We start from the raw sequence: 15319 nt of genomic DNA, 5'->3' as shown, positions 1-15319 counted from the left end.
CTACAAGTTATACCCCCAGTAGTTATGCATATATTTATGATCTTGTTTATTTCAGTAACTCCTCAGATGGAGTCCACAACAAACGAATTTTTATGACTATTGCAAAACTACCTTTACAATTGTCTCATTTATCATCTCTCACCAAAACTACTCCAATAGCTGCCTGATGTGTCTCCCAGATTCACTCTTGCCCTTCTTCTTTCTGTTCTGCATACAAACTAAAGTGATACTCTTTCCTCAAAACTATTTGAAAGCAAGATTCACAAAGGCAGAGATTTTTTTCTTTCCTTTCTCTTTGACAAAATATAGTTCTTAGAGGGCCTAGCATATAGCAAGCAGTTGATAAATATTTATTGAATTACTGAATGTACTTATAGTGAAGTTCTAAACAGTGCGGCCTCTGGGTGTCACTTTAACCAGAATTTCTACTCCTGTTCCATTCCCTCATCAAGTATCCATCTGTCTTCCTACTCTCTTGAATTATGCCTATGGCTTTATGGTCCAGAGATGTTCACTTACTTTTATGAAAGATGTATATCAAAGAATGAAAGTGGAGAAAGAAAAAAATGAAAAAAGTATTTGGAGCAATATGGGAAAGCTAAAAAAAGCATATATCTTTTCTTACAAAATATTTTTATAAACATTAATTTCCTTTCAACCCCAAAATGTAATCTGTCAAAAAAATGCTCATAACAAAGGTAAGAAAATGAGATAATTGTAGCATAGACTAGAGAAGCAGTTTTATTTTCCCTCAGTTTTCTCAAATGTAATTACATAATGAAATAACAGCATGTAGATTTTTAAAGTGCTCCAAGCAGCTTATGATGTAATAATTAAATATATCATTTAATGTGTGAATTTTATTCAGGCCAATGAGCATCTTGGATAATCTGTGTCACAGGGGAAAATATCTATTCAAAATTATCTTGAAAAGTTAGGTGTTTTTGCTTTTGAAAAAATATAATAGTGCTTATCTTTTGGTGCAAGATTCTCCATCTAGGTGTTACAATATCTAAATTCTATGAGTTGGTAGTAATATCTTGCATACAGTTTTTACAGCAAAAATGTATACTGTAACTCATTTTTTTCACAAATAAGGATGCTTTTAGGCGTGTTCTCATAAAATAGTGTTTTAAAGAGTATATGATTCCTTGTGACAACCCCGAAGTTTATATGTAGTAATAATTTCACCATAACACTGCAAAAAACATTTGTGTGTAGAAAGTTCTTGAAGTAAAACCTTTCCTATTTAATTTTTCAGTATATACACTTGTATTTCTCTCTTCATGATCAAAATTATTCTTCGGCTTCTCCCAACAAATGTTATACTTAAAATATTTTTACAAACTGCATTTTGTTTGCTTTTTGTTTGTTTCAGTTGGCTGGGTAATTCTAAATGTATCACTATAGCAGTAAAGAATCAAGGTCAGATAATGTATAATGGAAATACCTCATAGATAAAAGTTAAAAACTTTCCAGAGTTCTCTGTGTTAGAGATAAAATCCATTGTGACAACTGACTGAATCAAAACAGAACACTGCATATTTGCTCAGTTCAGTATTTTAGTAGAGTGATGGAGTGACTTAAAAGATTACTTCTGAAAAGCAAATTATATTTTATTGGTTTAATACTATATACAATTAGTTACAAATATTTGCTCAGTTTAAAGTAGTCAAATATTAGACTCTACCATACCTCACACCTACTGTTAAAAAATACAAATTTTACTAATAAATCTCAGGAAAATATTAAATTATACTTATTTATAAGCAGGTAAGTTTTTTACAAGACAGTCAAAACAGTGAAATGCTTAGGAAATAAATTTTTATCAGCAACAGCAGTAATAGCATTTCCTTCCTTTCACTGCTCTGCTTGGATTAAAATGATTCCTGGCATTATTTACCTGATCTTGGTGACAATGCCAAGTTCTCAAATGTCCTCACATAACATGTGGTTACAATTATGGTCATAAGTGTTATTGATAACTAGCAAAGTTTAATTAATTAATAGATCAAGTTAAGTAATCTCCTAATTCTCTGATAATGGCAATCGATTTTTAATTTTATTATAAAATTTGATGAGTGTATTTTTAAATGCATTTAAAACTGAGTCTTAGTTTTTCTTCCTTTTGTGTGCTTTACTACATATATGTTCAGTTTCATTTTATCAGAAATGTCTTTTATGAGCCTGACCTTAATGTTAATTTAATCTTTTAAGCAAATCCTTTGTGTACCATGCAAAAAGTGTTATTCTAATGACAAAAGCAGTCAAAACACTAGAATTAATGTGTTGTTAATTAACACAGTTTATTATTTTGTTTCCTTAAATTTTCAAATATTTGAGTAAAACACTGTCACAAGGTAATTAGAAAGTTAGAACATAGAAACCTGTTCTCAACTGCTGAGTAAAGTATAACCACTTTAGAAATGAAATATGACAGGTGCTATTTCTGGTTAGCATCTTGAAATGACATGTCAATCTCTAAAAGCTTACTTCTCAATATCAAAAAGGATTTAGCATTTTAAAGAAAATAATCTGTCAGAGGAATCAAAAAATAAATCCTCAAATTTTCTATCTCATTTGCCTTCTTTCACCTTTTTCCACCTTTTGTTGAGATAAGAAGAAAAACTATACCCTGCTATACTATATTTCCTTACAAGGCTTTGCAATCTTCTTATACTTTTAAGCTTGTATTCTAACCTATGTGTGAAATTTTGGAATAGAATGTGTACATAATGAGACCCTTTGCTGGCAAAATGATGACAATAAACAACAAAAATTTATTGCTCACTGTTCTTGAGGCTGGGAAGCCCAAGCTTAAGGCATTGGCAGATCTGGTGTCTGGTGAGAGCCTGCTAGACAGATGGCTATCTTCTCCCTGTATCCTCACATGGCCAAAGGAATGAAGGAGTTCTCTGGGGTCTCTTTTATAAGGGTGCTAATGCCATTCATAAGAGTTCCATCTTCATGACCCATGAATTTTGAGTGTCACAAACCTCAGTCTACAGCAGATCCTATTTGTATTTTGATAGGCTGCATGTTTGACATTTTGATAGGCTGCATGTTTGACACACACATGTGTGCATGCATGTGTGTGTGTGTGATCAATTAAGTAATTAAATAATGGAAATAAATTTAAAAGTTGGTTAAGAAAATAATCAAACATTTAGAAACACTTGTGTGCAAGGTAATCTATTTAACACACACACTGGTTTGTGACTACTTCAGAATTTTCTTATACTAATGAAATGGAAATAGAAGAATATTGAATTTTTTCTTGAGTTTCCATACTTCAAGGGCTCAAGTGTTACAGACAGCATATCACTACATATTCATTCATTCATACGTTTCTCCTGAGTTCAAACTTTCACTGAAATTGCTGCAAAAAACATAGAATTAATGTATTTCCTATGTATTTATATTCAATGAATTTTGCTAAAATTGAGGCTTTTGCCTATAAAGTATAATAAGATGAAAAAGAAAATTTTACATTAGTTTCAACACAGTTATTTTAACTACAGTGAGCCATATGGCATGTATTAATCCTAAAAAATAATATGCCAGTAGTTTATTTTTATTTAGCTATAGTGGTTTAAAATATGTAGTTACTTCAAACTTGTGGCTTCTTTCAATGAGTGAAAGAAAACCAAAAATCATCAAGGATTATGATGATTTGGCTTCAGTCTTTGGAAAACTGAAACTAAAGGTCTCATTCCTTTGGTATTAAACAATTTTGTTTTTCAGTTACTTACTCCATTAAGTAAAAGGTCATATGCATAGAGTATAACAGCTATTATCTGTGATATTCCCATTAACAGTATTTTACTACATAGTGTGAAATACCAGTAAGATAAAATACCCTATTTTTCCCTTAACATTGGTGATGGAATTAAAACATTTATTCATATGAATTTTTATACTAACAACATAACATTTCCAAATATGGTATTACAAATACATTAAAATTACAGTGTTGTTGAAAGGTACAAATATGAAAGTATATCCTCTGTTTCGCTATACATCTAAAACTTGGATTTTAAAATATCTGTTTCCATTTGGGCACTAACATTCACTGACTAACTGAATCAAATATTCAAATATTTTGAAAGCCAAGTTATCCTATTATATAGTCCTTCCGGTATGTGTTTGTGTGTGTGTGTGTGTGTGTGTGTGTGTGTGTGTGTGTGTGTGTATAAATGTATACCCACACATAGTATAACAAATTATTCTCTCTAGTGAGAGGACAGTTAAAATTTATTACTAGCAGAGTAAAAAAGGGGAATTTAAGAACACATGGTGAACTCAATGAAATTCTGCAAAAATAAATTAGTAAATGAATAAATAATATATAAAGAGCTAATATACAGTCCAAAATTTTATAGACAGAACTTTTTCAATAAGTGAGGTTGCCAGAATAAATAAAAATCCAACACATGGCACAAATACACAGAAATATAAACACACACTAATAATTGCTATGCAATCTTAATAGGAAAAACACAAATATAGAGGCACAAAGATCCTTTGTACAGGTACAAATTTTAAGAGAATGTAAAGAAACATTGTTTCCTATTGATTTATTTTCAAACATTAAATAGTACTGCCTCTCAACATTACCTTAATGTATTCATTCTGATTTATAGAGAAGATAAAATTGTTTTAGGAAATTATCAATACTCTGGAACAATCTGTTTATCAAAATGGTAATCATGCTCTAAGATACACATCCTTCCTGTTTTGAGGGAGCATCCTCGTGTTTTCATAGCTATTTATTCTCACAGCTAAATTAATCAATCTTAATTGCAATATCTTAATAATGATATATTTTCCAAATCCTTGTATTCTATAATACCTATTGCTAATTATTTTTAATATAATTTTGAATTAATGTATCAAAATACAATTTTTTTCTCCCAAGGAATTATTATAGTCCCTCAAATAGAGTGAAGTTATCAGAAATGAACAATTAAAAAGGAATAAAACTTTACATGTTGGCTCTTTACACATTAGACATGGCTTTGACTTTAGAAATGTATTACCTCCTTCACTTTTTGAAGCGAGGTGTCTGAGACCTAGAAAAGTCATACAATCTAAGATTGAGAGGCTAATTTTGCATAATGAATTGTTTTTTCTATATTTGCTTTTATGTTGCCCAGTAGATTATTTCCAAAAATTATTGAAAAATTGCTATTTTGTCCTGTCTTTTATCTAAAAGCATTAAAATATAAATAAAAGAAAACTGAATTAAAGATAAAAGAATGGTTTACACATATAATCCTTCTCTAAAAATATTTACTTCAATTTTAAGTTAATGTCTCAGTAAATCATATTTCCTTTCTCTCAGTATTTATATAATATTTTTGTCTAATTAAAACAACTTCGATAGAATTAACACAGATTATGGCCTGCCTGACTAACATAGTAAATATAAACGGAAAGTTATCTGATGAGATTTCCAGTTGAGAAACACAAAATAATTTAGGTAATAACCTCTCTTCTCATGGCAAACATTGTGGAAACTGGAAAAATTATGCTAAATAAGTAATAAGATAAAGAGTATGTGTTAATGTGAAATATAAGCAAAACTTGGCAAATAATTTAAAATATTGTTGAGGACTGGATGATATTTACAGTCCTGGATTTCTGGGAAACTGAAAGGTAACCCATTGAAATTGAGATTATGCTTAGTTTAGTTTTCTTGATGCATGCTGCATGATTAAATAATTATGTGCAGAATACCTCAAGAGGTCTATATGGCTTGGATGAACATAGTGGTGGTTAAAATTTGTTTCATAATGGGGTAGACAAATGAGTAAAATTACAGAAGATATAGGATGCATGATGTTTCAAAAAAAGAGATAAAATGGAATTGGATTTATAAAAGAACCTAAGTCATGAGATCAGTTGATTAGGCTTTGTAGAGAATTTCTCTCTGCTTTATGTCTACCTCAAGTATTTCTTTATAATAAGTACAGTTCCTTATGTAAAGCATAACACTGTTATGTTATGCACACTTATCAAGATAACCTTATATTTTTGAACATATAGAATATGGATTTTGGTCTATACTGTATACTGTCTACACTTTAAAAAAAATAATAAGATCTGTATTATTATATGACATCCTATGGCTAGATGCACTTAGGTGGGTTACCAGACAGTAGGAAGTTGAACAGTATTGATATGGGGGTCAGGCATTGAGGCTCTGGTGGTCTCATGGTTGAATGGGTCCACCACTGTGAAAAAGAGAACCTTGTGTGGAGGGCATCATTGGACTTGTGCACTGGGTCCAAAATGGAAAATGTTTCATCCCAGGGCCAGGGTGGACCTTATCATGTGGAACTGTAGCCACCCAGATGAACACACACCCTGGAGGCACTGCCAACAGGAAGAAGCCTCTGGTCAGAACTGGATCACTATACCACCAACTCTGGAATGTTTTTATGGTTTAAAAGGTCTGCTCCCAAAGTCACTGAATTTAACATTACTGTGTTGTTTAGACTATGGATTTCAATTTGGGGGGTTCATCTTGGAGGTACTACAACAGTCTAGTCTTGTGGAGTTTCCTTCGAGACCAGAAGTATAAATTAGGGCATGCCATTAGATTTTGTCTACTTATGTATGGAGTAATCTCATATTTTTTATCTTGATAATTGCACTACACTTATGTATGATTTTTAACAATGAGATAAAGATAGGGTAAATTGGTTAAAACTTTTGGTCTCTAAAACTCTGATATACAATGTGTTAGGTGATAAAGATGTAAAGATGAATAAAACTAAGTCTGTGACATTAAAGAAATCCTGTTTTAACCTGAGACACAAACATCTTCTAAATAACTGCAACCTGAAAGATCAAATGTGACCTGTGGTGATAATTTCTTTGAGAGCACAGAACAAAGTGAGCCCACCTAAACAAAGTCAGTTTCCTTCATTGCAACCATCTCCACTCAGAATTATTTGTCAATAAGTGTGTCCATGTCTTACTATGATCTGCAGAAGGGCTTTCCCAGCAAAGTCTGCAAACAACTTTCTCTTGGGCAAATGTTATTCTGATTGGGTTCTTCCAGTACTAGAAAGCATGTCTCCAACTCATTTGTGTTGTATACTTGTAAATAATGTGCTCCTACCAGCCATTAAGTTGTTCTAATTAAAATTATTTTCTGGGCATTAATAGCAGGAAAATTTACCAGTGTATTACAAGGAGATTAAAAAACAAACTAAACAAGACAAAACAGAACAAAAATCTTTCTATCTAGTGTTTTCAGTAGAAGCATGCTACAATTTTCCTTAGCTATTTGGATTAATAAAAGCTGTTATCATGAAATATGAAAATTTTCTGAACATCAGCTTATTGCCTAGTGACTCCAAGTGCAGATTTTGTTGATATTATCCTATAAGCAGAACATATACTACAACAGTCTCACTTCATGACCAGAGACACTTTTTCCTTTAGCTTTATTTTTTTTCACTATTTTTTCTCATTAGAGGCAGAATCTGCTTCTTTATTGGTTCTTTATTTGCTTAATATTTTTTTATTTCAAAAGCAGAAAAAAGAAAAAAAATCAATTAGCATCTTTCACCTTGAGAAAACAAAAGTCTTTTTAGTACTTTTAGTGAAGTACTTTATTAAATTAGGAAACAGCTATTGGTATTATCAGGATTCATGATTTAAGTATAAAAATGACAAACCACAAAAATAGAATGCTTATTTCCCATACAAATTAAAACTTCCTTCAAACTGTTTCAAAGTACTTGTGCTTTGCCTCATAAGATGCTATTTTCAAACTTGAAATAAGGAAATCATTTTTCCTTCTTTCTGACAGATAAACCATTTAACTTTGTTACAAAATGTTATAGACTACGATAAGTGACAATCATAAATATATATTGCAAATGTCCTTGTATTGTTCTACATATGTTAAACTTATTTAAGTATTGTAAAAAGTAAAATTTCAGTAAATCATGTTCTGATTGCAGGTGTGCTGATAATCAGAAACTTGAGGCAGAGTTTATTGAAACAAGTCATCGTAAAATCTATAAAGCCCTCAATTCATTTATCTCAGCCTAGTCATAGATAAAAGAGTCTTGAGAATCATTAACAATACAGGATGTCCCTACAAGCTCACTAAATGATAGAGATATATAAATGTGGTAATATTATGATGAAAGATGTAAGAATATTAAATTTTTAAAAAACTATATTAAAATTATTTCAGAATTAAAATACATAGCTATAAGCTATTATTTAATAGTAATGTAATGGTAAATCTATTTCACAATATATTATCTCTATACGTTATTGGAAAGATTTTTAAAATAATGCTCAATGAATACTCAGATTATACCATTGAAATTTTCATGAATTTAAGTGCAATCTATTTTGACTGCATTCTTATATTGCCAGTTTTTCACCTGATCTATTTCTACAGATTATTTAGCTGTCCGTATATCTTGATATTCTTTGGTTACTATTATAAAAATACACATAAAATAAGTTTGAAAATTAGGAAAAAGTTTCCATTCTGCCATTGACAAGCATTGTCATTGACTAACCTAAGACAGACTGTAAAATATCTGTGTTGCCTCTTGAATGTCAATAAAAGTGTTAGATTGTTTGGAAGTGATTTACAGCCTCATGAGAAATGATTACCCATATAGTAAAGGATAATTTAAATCTTAAATTGTGTTATGCTTATGGTTCAAAGAATAATTATTACAAAGAATCTCTAACCTCTCATATATCTTTTTATTCACTGTTCAACAAACTTAGCATCTCTTTTGAATAATAATGACCCTAACTTTCAAATTTGACTTTTAAAATAACAGCATACAGATATATATAAACATAAGTGTATTTTTGAGGAATATTACATTATTAGGTTTATTGTTGAAAAATATCCCAATTTCTAGAAATTTACAAAATAATTTCAGAAAACTGCAGAGCGTAGTAATCCTTGGAAAGAAATAGTCATTTCTCTAAGGCCTGAGTTAGTATGAATGCATGTGGAATGTGCTAACTAAAATATTTTGTCTTATATAATTTATCTATACATTATGTAGTAACGTTACTTCATTGTCTGGGTCAGTCATTTTTTCAGCACATATGCACTGAATGCTTGTTTACTGTATACTTCTCTCTATTCCAATTTATTGTCTAATTCCATTCTGGGTTCCTGCCACAGATCTATCTTCCACCTTATCCCTCACATCTTTAAAGACTACCCTTAATTATCTGGCATCAGTGAGGATCTAATAGTCCTTGTTAGATAAAGTTTCTTTTCTTGTCTCCTTTGCATGGTATTGGCTGCCTCTGATGTATGTGTCCCATACAGAATATATATATTTTTTTTCTTTTTTTTTTTTTGCGGTACGCGGGCCTCTCACTGTTGTGGCCTCTCGCGTTGAGGAGCACAGGCTCCGGACGCGCAGGCTCAGCGGCCATGGCTCACGAACCCAGCCGCTCTGCGGCATGTGGGATCTTCCCGGACCGGGGCACGAACCCGTGTCCCCTACATTGGCAGGCGGACTCTCAACCACTGCGCCACCAGGGAAGCCCCAGAATATTTTGATTAAGAGTATTTCTGGGCATACTTAGCAACTGACTACCAGAGTCTATCCACTTTAATAAAATAGTATAAACACATTTTTCAAATCATACTCTATAAATGCAAGAAGATACAGTTACTTGGGAGGACTGAAAAAGTTTTTACCTCTACCTTCATTTTTAGAATTTTTCTTAAATCAATAGGTTTGCTTTTAAAATAATTAAAATTTCCACTTTTTGAAAATAATAAACACCATAATTTACATGTATGAAGTAATTTAGATTATACAAATAATTTCCTATAGTTATCTCAATAGACTATTTTAAAATATAGTTCAAATAATATATACTAAGTAAATTAGTCTTGTTTATTGTCTAGTATTAGTCTAATTTAGTCTTTTTATTACTGACTACAAAGTTAACTTTGTTTTTATTACTTTTTAATGTCAGAGTGATTCAGACCTTGGAGATATTTATTAAATATAAAACAGCAGGCACACAGTCAAATTCAAGTCAAATTTAGAAGGACGCAAGAAGTGTGTTTTTAATGCCATCAATTCTTTACTTCACTTGGAGGTGCATCTGCTGAACATGTGGGTGATTTCAGACAAAAAATAAGCTTTCTGGTCCTCATGTCTTATAACCTTTGCATAAGACCACAAGACAAGAAAGTAAAGGTCTTATTGCAAATCAGTGTTGCCCTATTTTATTTGTATATGTGTTTAATATGTATTCATCACTCTTATAGTCTACATCTAATTAAAAACAGTAACAATTATATTTAGCTATAAAACACAAATATATTTAGAAAATATTATATATTTTTTCTGCTGCTGTTTGTATTAAAGAAATATACACTCACGTATTAACAAAGTTTAGCTGAATGTTTCAGTTTCCACATAATATAGAAATTAAATTCTCATAAATTTCAGTTTGCAACATTCTATGTGCTATTAGGATTATAGATTAAAATTTAAATCCTTAATGATGCTTAATAATTCTATTAATTTATTAGATGTGTTTGTTTCTTAATATCAAATCCCTGAGCTAGATTTTATCACAGAAGCCCCAGTAGAAGGTGAATGTTGCATGCTTGCTTATACTCAAAGATTAGGTGACCTGTGGTCTAGCTCATACACTAAATTGGAATCTTTTCAGTCCACAATATACTGAAGAGGTTGCCACAACCTGTTTTGGGTCTCATGTGTATCCGCTTCCCCAAGCTCTTTGACTATATCTGGATTCTCATTCTTAAAAAAGTTGTACCACCACCTATGTAGTTGTTGAAACCAAAACCCAAGAAGACCATTTCTCTCTTTTTCTCATTTTTCTTGTTAAGCCCATTCCATAGTCATAAATATATCCAGTATATATCCATTAAATTTTCTCCATCTCCTTTTCTATCACGCTAGTCTAAGCTATCAACATCAGGTAAGAACCTAGGCTGTTGCAATAGCTACCCAACTTCTTTCCTTGCTTCAACTCTTGCACAATTCATCTTCCTTATAGAGACTAAAGTTACCTTTTCAAAACAAAAATAAGTGTACTTCTCTCCCAGCAATATAGCAATTCTGGTATTATGAAATGTTCTCCACAATCACAAAATACCCAGATGACAGACAAATGAAAATAAACAATTTTATATGCTTCTAACTGAACTGAAACTGCAGAAGTAGATACACTGAAACACTGAAGCAAATGCTTACTCAGGGACACAATTTAATAATGAAGGTTTGTGAGATTAACAGACATGTGGAGGAATTAATCTTAGTAAAGCAACCATCAAAGCAATGTATTCCCTGACTTCAGATAAGGTAAATGGTTCCCAGATTTTGTAGCCTTGAGCTTTTACTATTACTTGAAATAATTTTGGACTTGTAATACCCACATATTTAGGGACTTCCTAGACTAATACTTTTTAAATGAAATAAAATTTTTAAAATATATTTGAATAAATACAACTAGTACCACACATTGACACTGGTGAAGGATATCCTCATTTCAGAACTTTCCATGATTCTTGCACATTAAAATATGCTTAGTATGACTTCATAATCATACCTCAACTGATATATAAGAAAATAAGCAATCATAGTTAAGAATCTGAAAAACCACAACGTATTAGATACTAGGGCTTGAAAGACTAGACTTTGGATGTTGGAATTGTAACATATAGAATAGGAAGTTATTTTTAAATAAGGCTTTAATGAAATAAAAGCTAGTAGAGGAAAATGAGAAACAGTATGAGATTATCAAAAATGACAAGGGGAGTTTGAAAAAAAAAACCAAAACACTACAAATTCTGAAAATGAAAGCCAGAATTTTTTCCATCAAAATTCAAAAGAAAAAGGTCTACTCTTTCAATTGCTGAAAAACTTGTTTTGGATGAACTCTCTCACTTAGCATGACTAGATAAGATAAAAACAAAAACAAAACCACTTTTAATAAACCTCATAGCAATAATGGCAATACTAAAATGTTGGGTCACAGTCTGGTAGAGGAACAAAACCACAAGATAAGGCTGATATTTGAGGTCATTTTCCCCCTTGAGGAAGTTATAGATACATAAATATAAGCGACAGCAATAGCTGTAAGGCTCATTTTCTATATCATTATCCCATTTTCACAAGTGACATTTGGCTGGAAAGACAAACATTAAAATTCAAGGGTAACCAAAAAAAAAAAAAGAAGTTGTTAAGCACTCAACTCTTTCACCCAAAAGATACACCTTAGGAGTGAGGCTGCACTGGGTATAGATGAACCACCACAAAGCCTGAAACATAAAACTGAGTCTTCTTAGTCCCTGGTTGTAACAGGTGATTTGCCACTAGCCTAATGGCTGTATGGTGAATCTTCACTGCAACAGGATAACAATATCCATAGCCTTACTTTATACCTAAGAGTTTTCATGAATAATATTCACATCTAGTTTTTAAAACATCTAGTATTAATATCACAGATTTCATCAAACAAGAGGAAAAAAGATGACAATAGAAGCAGACCCAAAAGATATCCAGATATTGGAGTTCACAGATAAAATTTTTTTAAGTCAGCATTTAATATGAACAAAGAATAAAATATTATGGTAGAGAATTATAATAGATAAGTGGAAACAAAAAATAATCATAAGCAAATTTTAGAAGTGATTAAATTTAGTAACAAAACTCCAAGTTTGTATTTAGCAATAGATTGTACATACATAAAGAAGGAATTAGATAATTAAGAGATAAGTCAAAAAAGGAAAAAAGATTACAAAAAGACCAGGATAGAAGATTTAGGAAGGATCATAAAAAACATGTGACATATAGTTGAAAGATCTAATAAATGGATAATTGGACTCCAAGAAATGAATGAGAGTGAGATGGAGGTAGGAGAGCAGCACAAAAAGCAATATGTAACAGATAAAAACTGAAGAAGATATCAAGTTACAGACGCAAGAAGCACTTTATATAACAAACAAGAAAAATATAAAGGGAATTATTCCTATGCCTGCATCATAGTAAAACTAAAGAAAGTCAAAGATGAAGAGAAAATATTAAAAGCAGTCAAAGAAAGAGCTTTTTTAAAAAAATAAGAACAAGAATAACAAGTGACTTTATAGGAAAAATAGAAGCCAAAAGAAAGTGACACCTGCAAATTGTGGTTAAAGAAGATAAATTTATGAAAGTAGAATTTTATATTCAGCAAAAATATGCTTTAAAATGGATATACACTCAAAATATCTTATAACACTCTAAAACAGAAAGCATTTACCACCAGCAGGTAGAGAACTAATTAGAAAGGGAAAAACACAGGAAGATTCAAAGATGGTAATGTTTTATTTCTTAACTTGGGTCATGAGTATTGAGACATTTGCTCTATTCTCTTGTCATTATGTCATATATATTTTTATGTATGAGATATTTTATATTAAAATCAGAGTGAGCCTGGTAAAATGTGGCTGTTTCTGCATTTATAGCTGGTGAAGCAGGGAGCAGGCCACAGCAGCCTGCGCCAGTTGGACCCCAGAGGGAAGTAGTTGACAAGTGGGCTTCCACTGGTCATTGAGAATAGTTTGCCCCTCCCATCCCCTCTAAAGAGAGATGAGTTCCTCTTTAACAGGGATCTTTTTAAACATTCAAAGAAGTATATTCCTGAAGCTTTTCATTATGAGCTCTTTAAAAACTGCAGAGAGAGCACTAGGAAATTGGAATCTGAGACAAGCTGCTATGTTGGGGAAGAGAGAGGGAACCACAAAATGGATCACAGTTAACATTGTGGCTTTCTTCAACAAGAGTATTACAGAATTCTGTCCCGAAGAAAGTTGTCTGCTCATGTCTGCATGCCCAACATATGAATATAATTTGGCAGGTGACACTAATATTAAAAAGCCAATCAAATACTCTGCTCCAATATACATTGACTACTTGATGACTTTGTTCCTGGTAAGCTGGATGATGAAACATTTTCATTCTACTATTGGTGTCCTGTTTACCCAAAACTTTATCTATGGCAAAGACTATTTTAATGTGTCTGTTCAGGGTTTACACCTGTACTTCTCAGCTGCACTTTCATTCTGTAATACAACTGCAGTGTTTATACCTGTATTTATCCACTGCACTTTCATTTTGTAATGCAACTGTGAGAGGAGACTTAACTCACATTTCCTGTAAACATTTATTTCTTTACTCAGGAGGTCAACCTGATTGATAGGCATAAATTGGCACCAGGAATTAGTTGAGAGGCTTGGATCAAAAGGCAGATAACCACTTCTTCTAGAACATGATTAACACTCTTGCTTCATTTATTACTATTTCTCAAAGCTATTTGTTATAGACTAGTGATTCAAACTTTGACAAAACAGGAAGAAAGACACCCAATGTCTACCTACTGCTAAAATGGCTTCAAAGGTAGGTGAGCCCCATAGCTTTTGAGTGAGAACTTAAGAGCACAACCAATTCTGAGTCACTACTATGTGTGACCACTTCTGCTATTGTCATGGAATCACTCTTAATTGTAATATGTGATGACTAACCTGTAGTTTATTAGTTTAGTTATTTTTATAAATTGAAGAAAAATGACCCTCTACTTTAGGTAATATCAAAGGATATAAAGAATTACTAGAAATAATTTTAAAAGTTTCCAAAACAAATTTCCTAAAAAAAATCCAAATATGTCTTATTTCACTTCTGTTTATGAATATAAAAGGTAACTTTAACTTTCTATAACATTTAGAACATTTGTATCACTTTGGATAACCTTTATTCTCATGTTTATATGCCAGTGTTTTATAGATTAAGAATATATATTTATATTTTTACAAAACCTATGATTTTAATTCAAATCATCACAGGGCATTATGATATAGGAGCAACCAAAATTGTTTCTAAAATGACTTAAATTTTTTAATCTTTATCTGGAATTTTACTAACAAATAAATTGACCTAAATCTTGTATGTATCAGAAATACATTTTAAGGCTTCTAAGGATGATTTTGTAGATTTTCACTTTTAAAAGCTTTATTAATCAATGTTAGTTAAACACATAGTTTTGGTTAAGGAAGAAAAAAATCTTCCAAAAATTGTGAAAAACTTAGTTTTCAAAGTCACTTTATATGTTGTTTTTCAAATGTGTTTAAATTTCGGTTTGGAAAACGAAAGAAAGTGCTTAGTATTTTAATTATTTTGTTTTGAGTTCACTTTAAAAATCACTTCTATACTTGTTTTTATATGACTGAGTCTTTAGTTAAGAGTACTGTGGAATGTAACGTACTAGGGATGTAATGTACAACATA

General features: G+C 31.4%; 1 pseudogene; it reads left to right on the top strand.

The window, feature by feature from the left end:
* The window catches only part of LOC137211481 (MOB kinase activator 1A-like), a 67036-nt pseudogene extending 52745 nt beyond the window's left edge, over nucleotides 1-14291 (top strand).
* The last annotated feature ends 1028 nt before the right edge of the window (nucleotides 14292-15319 follow it).

The sequence above is a fragment of the Pseudorca crassidens genome, chromosome 18 (assembly GCF_039906515.1).
Source record: "Pseudorca crassidens isolate mPseCra1 chromosome 18, mPseCra1.hap1, whole genome shotgun sequence".
In the NCBI taxonomy this organism is placed as follows: domain Eukaryota; kingdom Metazoa; phylum Chordata; class Mammalia; order Artiodactyla; family Delphinidae; genus Pseudorca; species Pseudorca crassidens.
The sequence above is the reverse complement of the archived record's forward strand: the minus strand, read 5'-3'. Positions and strand labels throughout refer to the sequence as shown.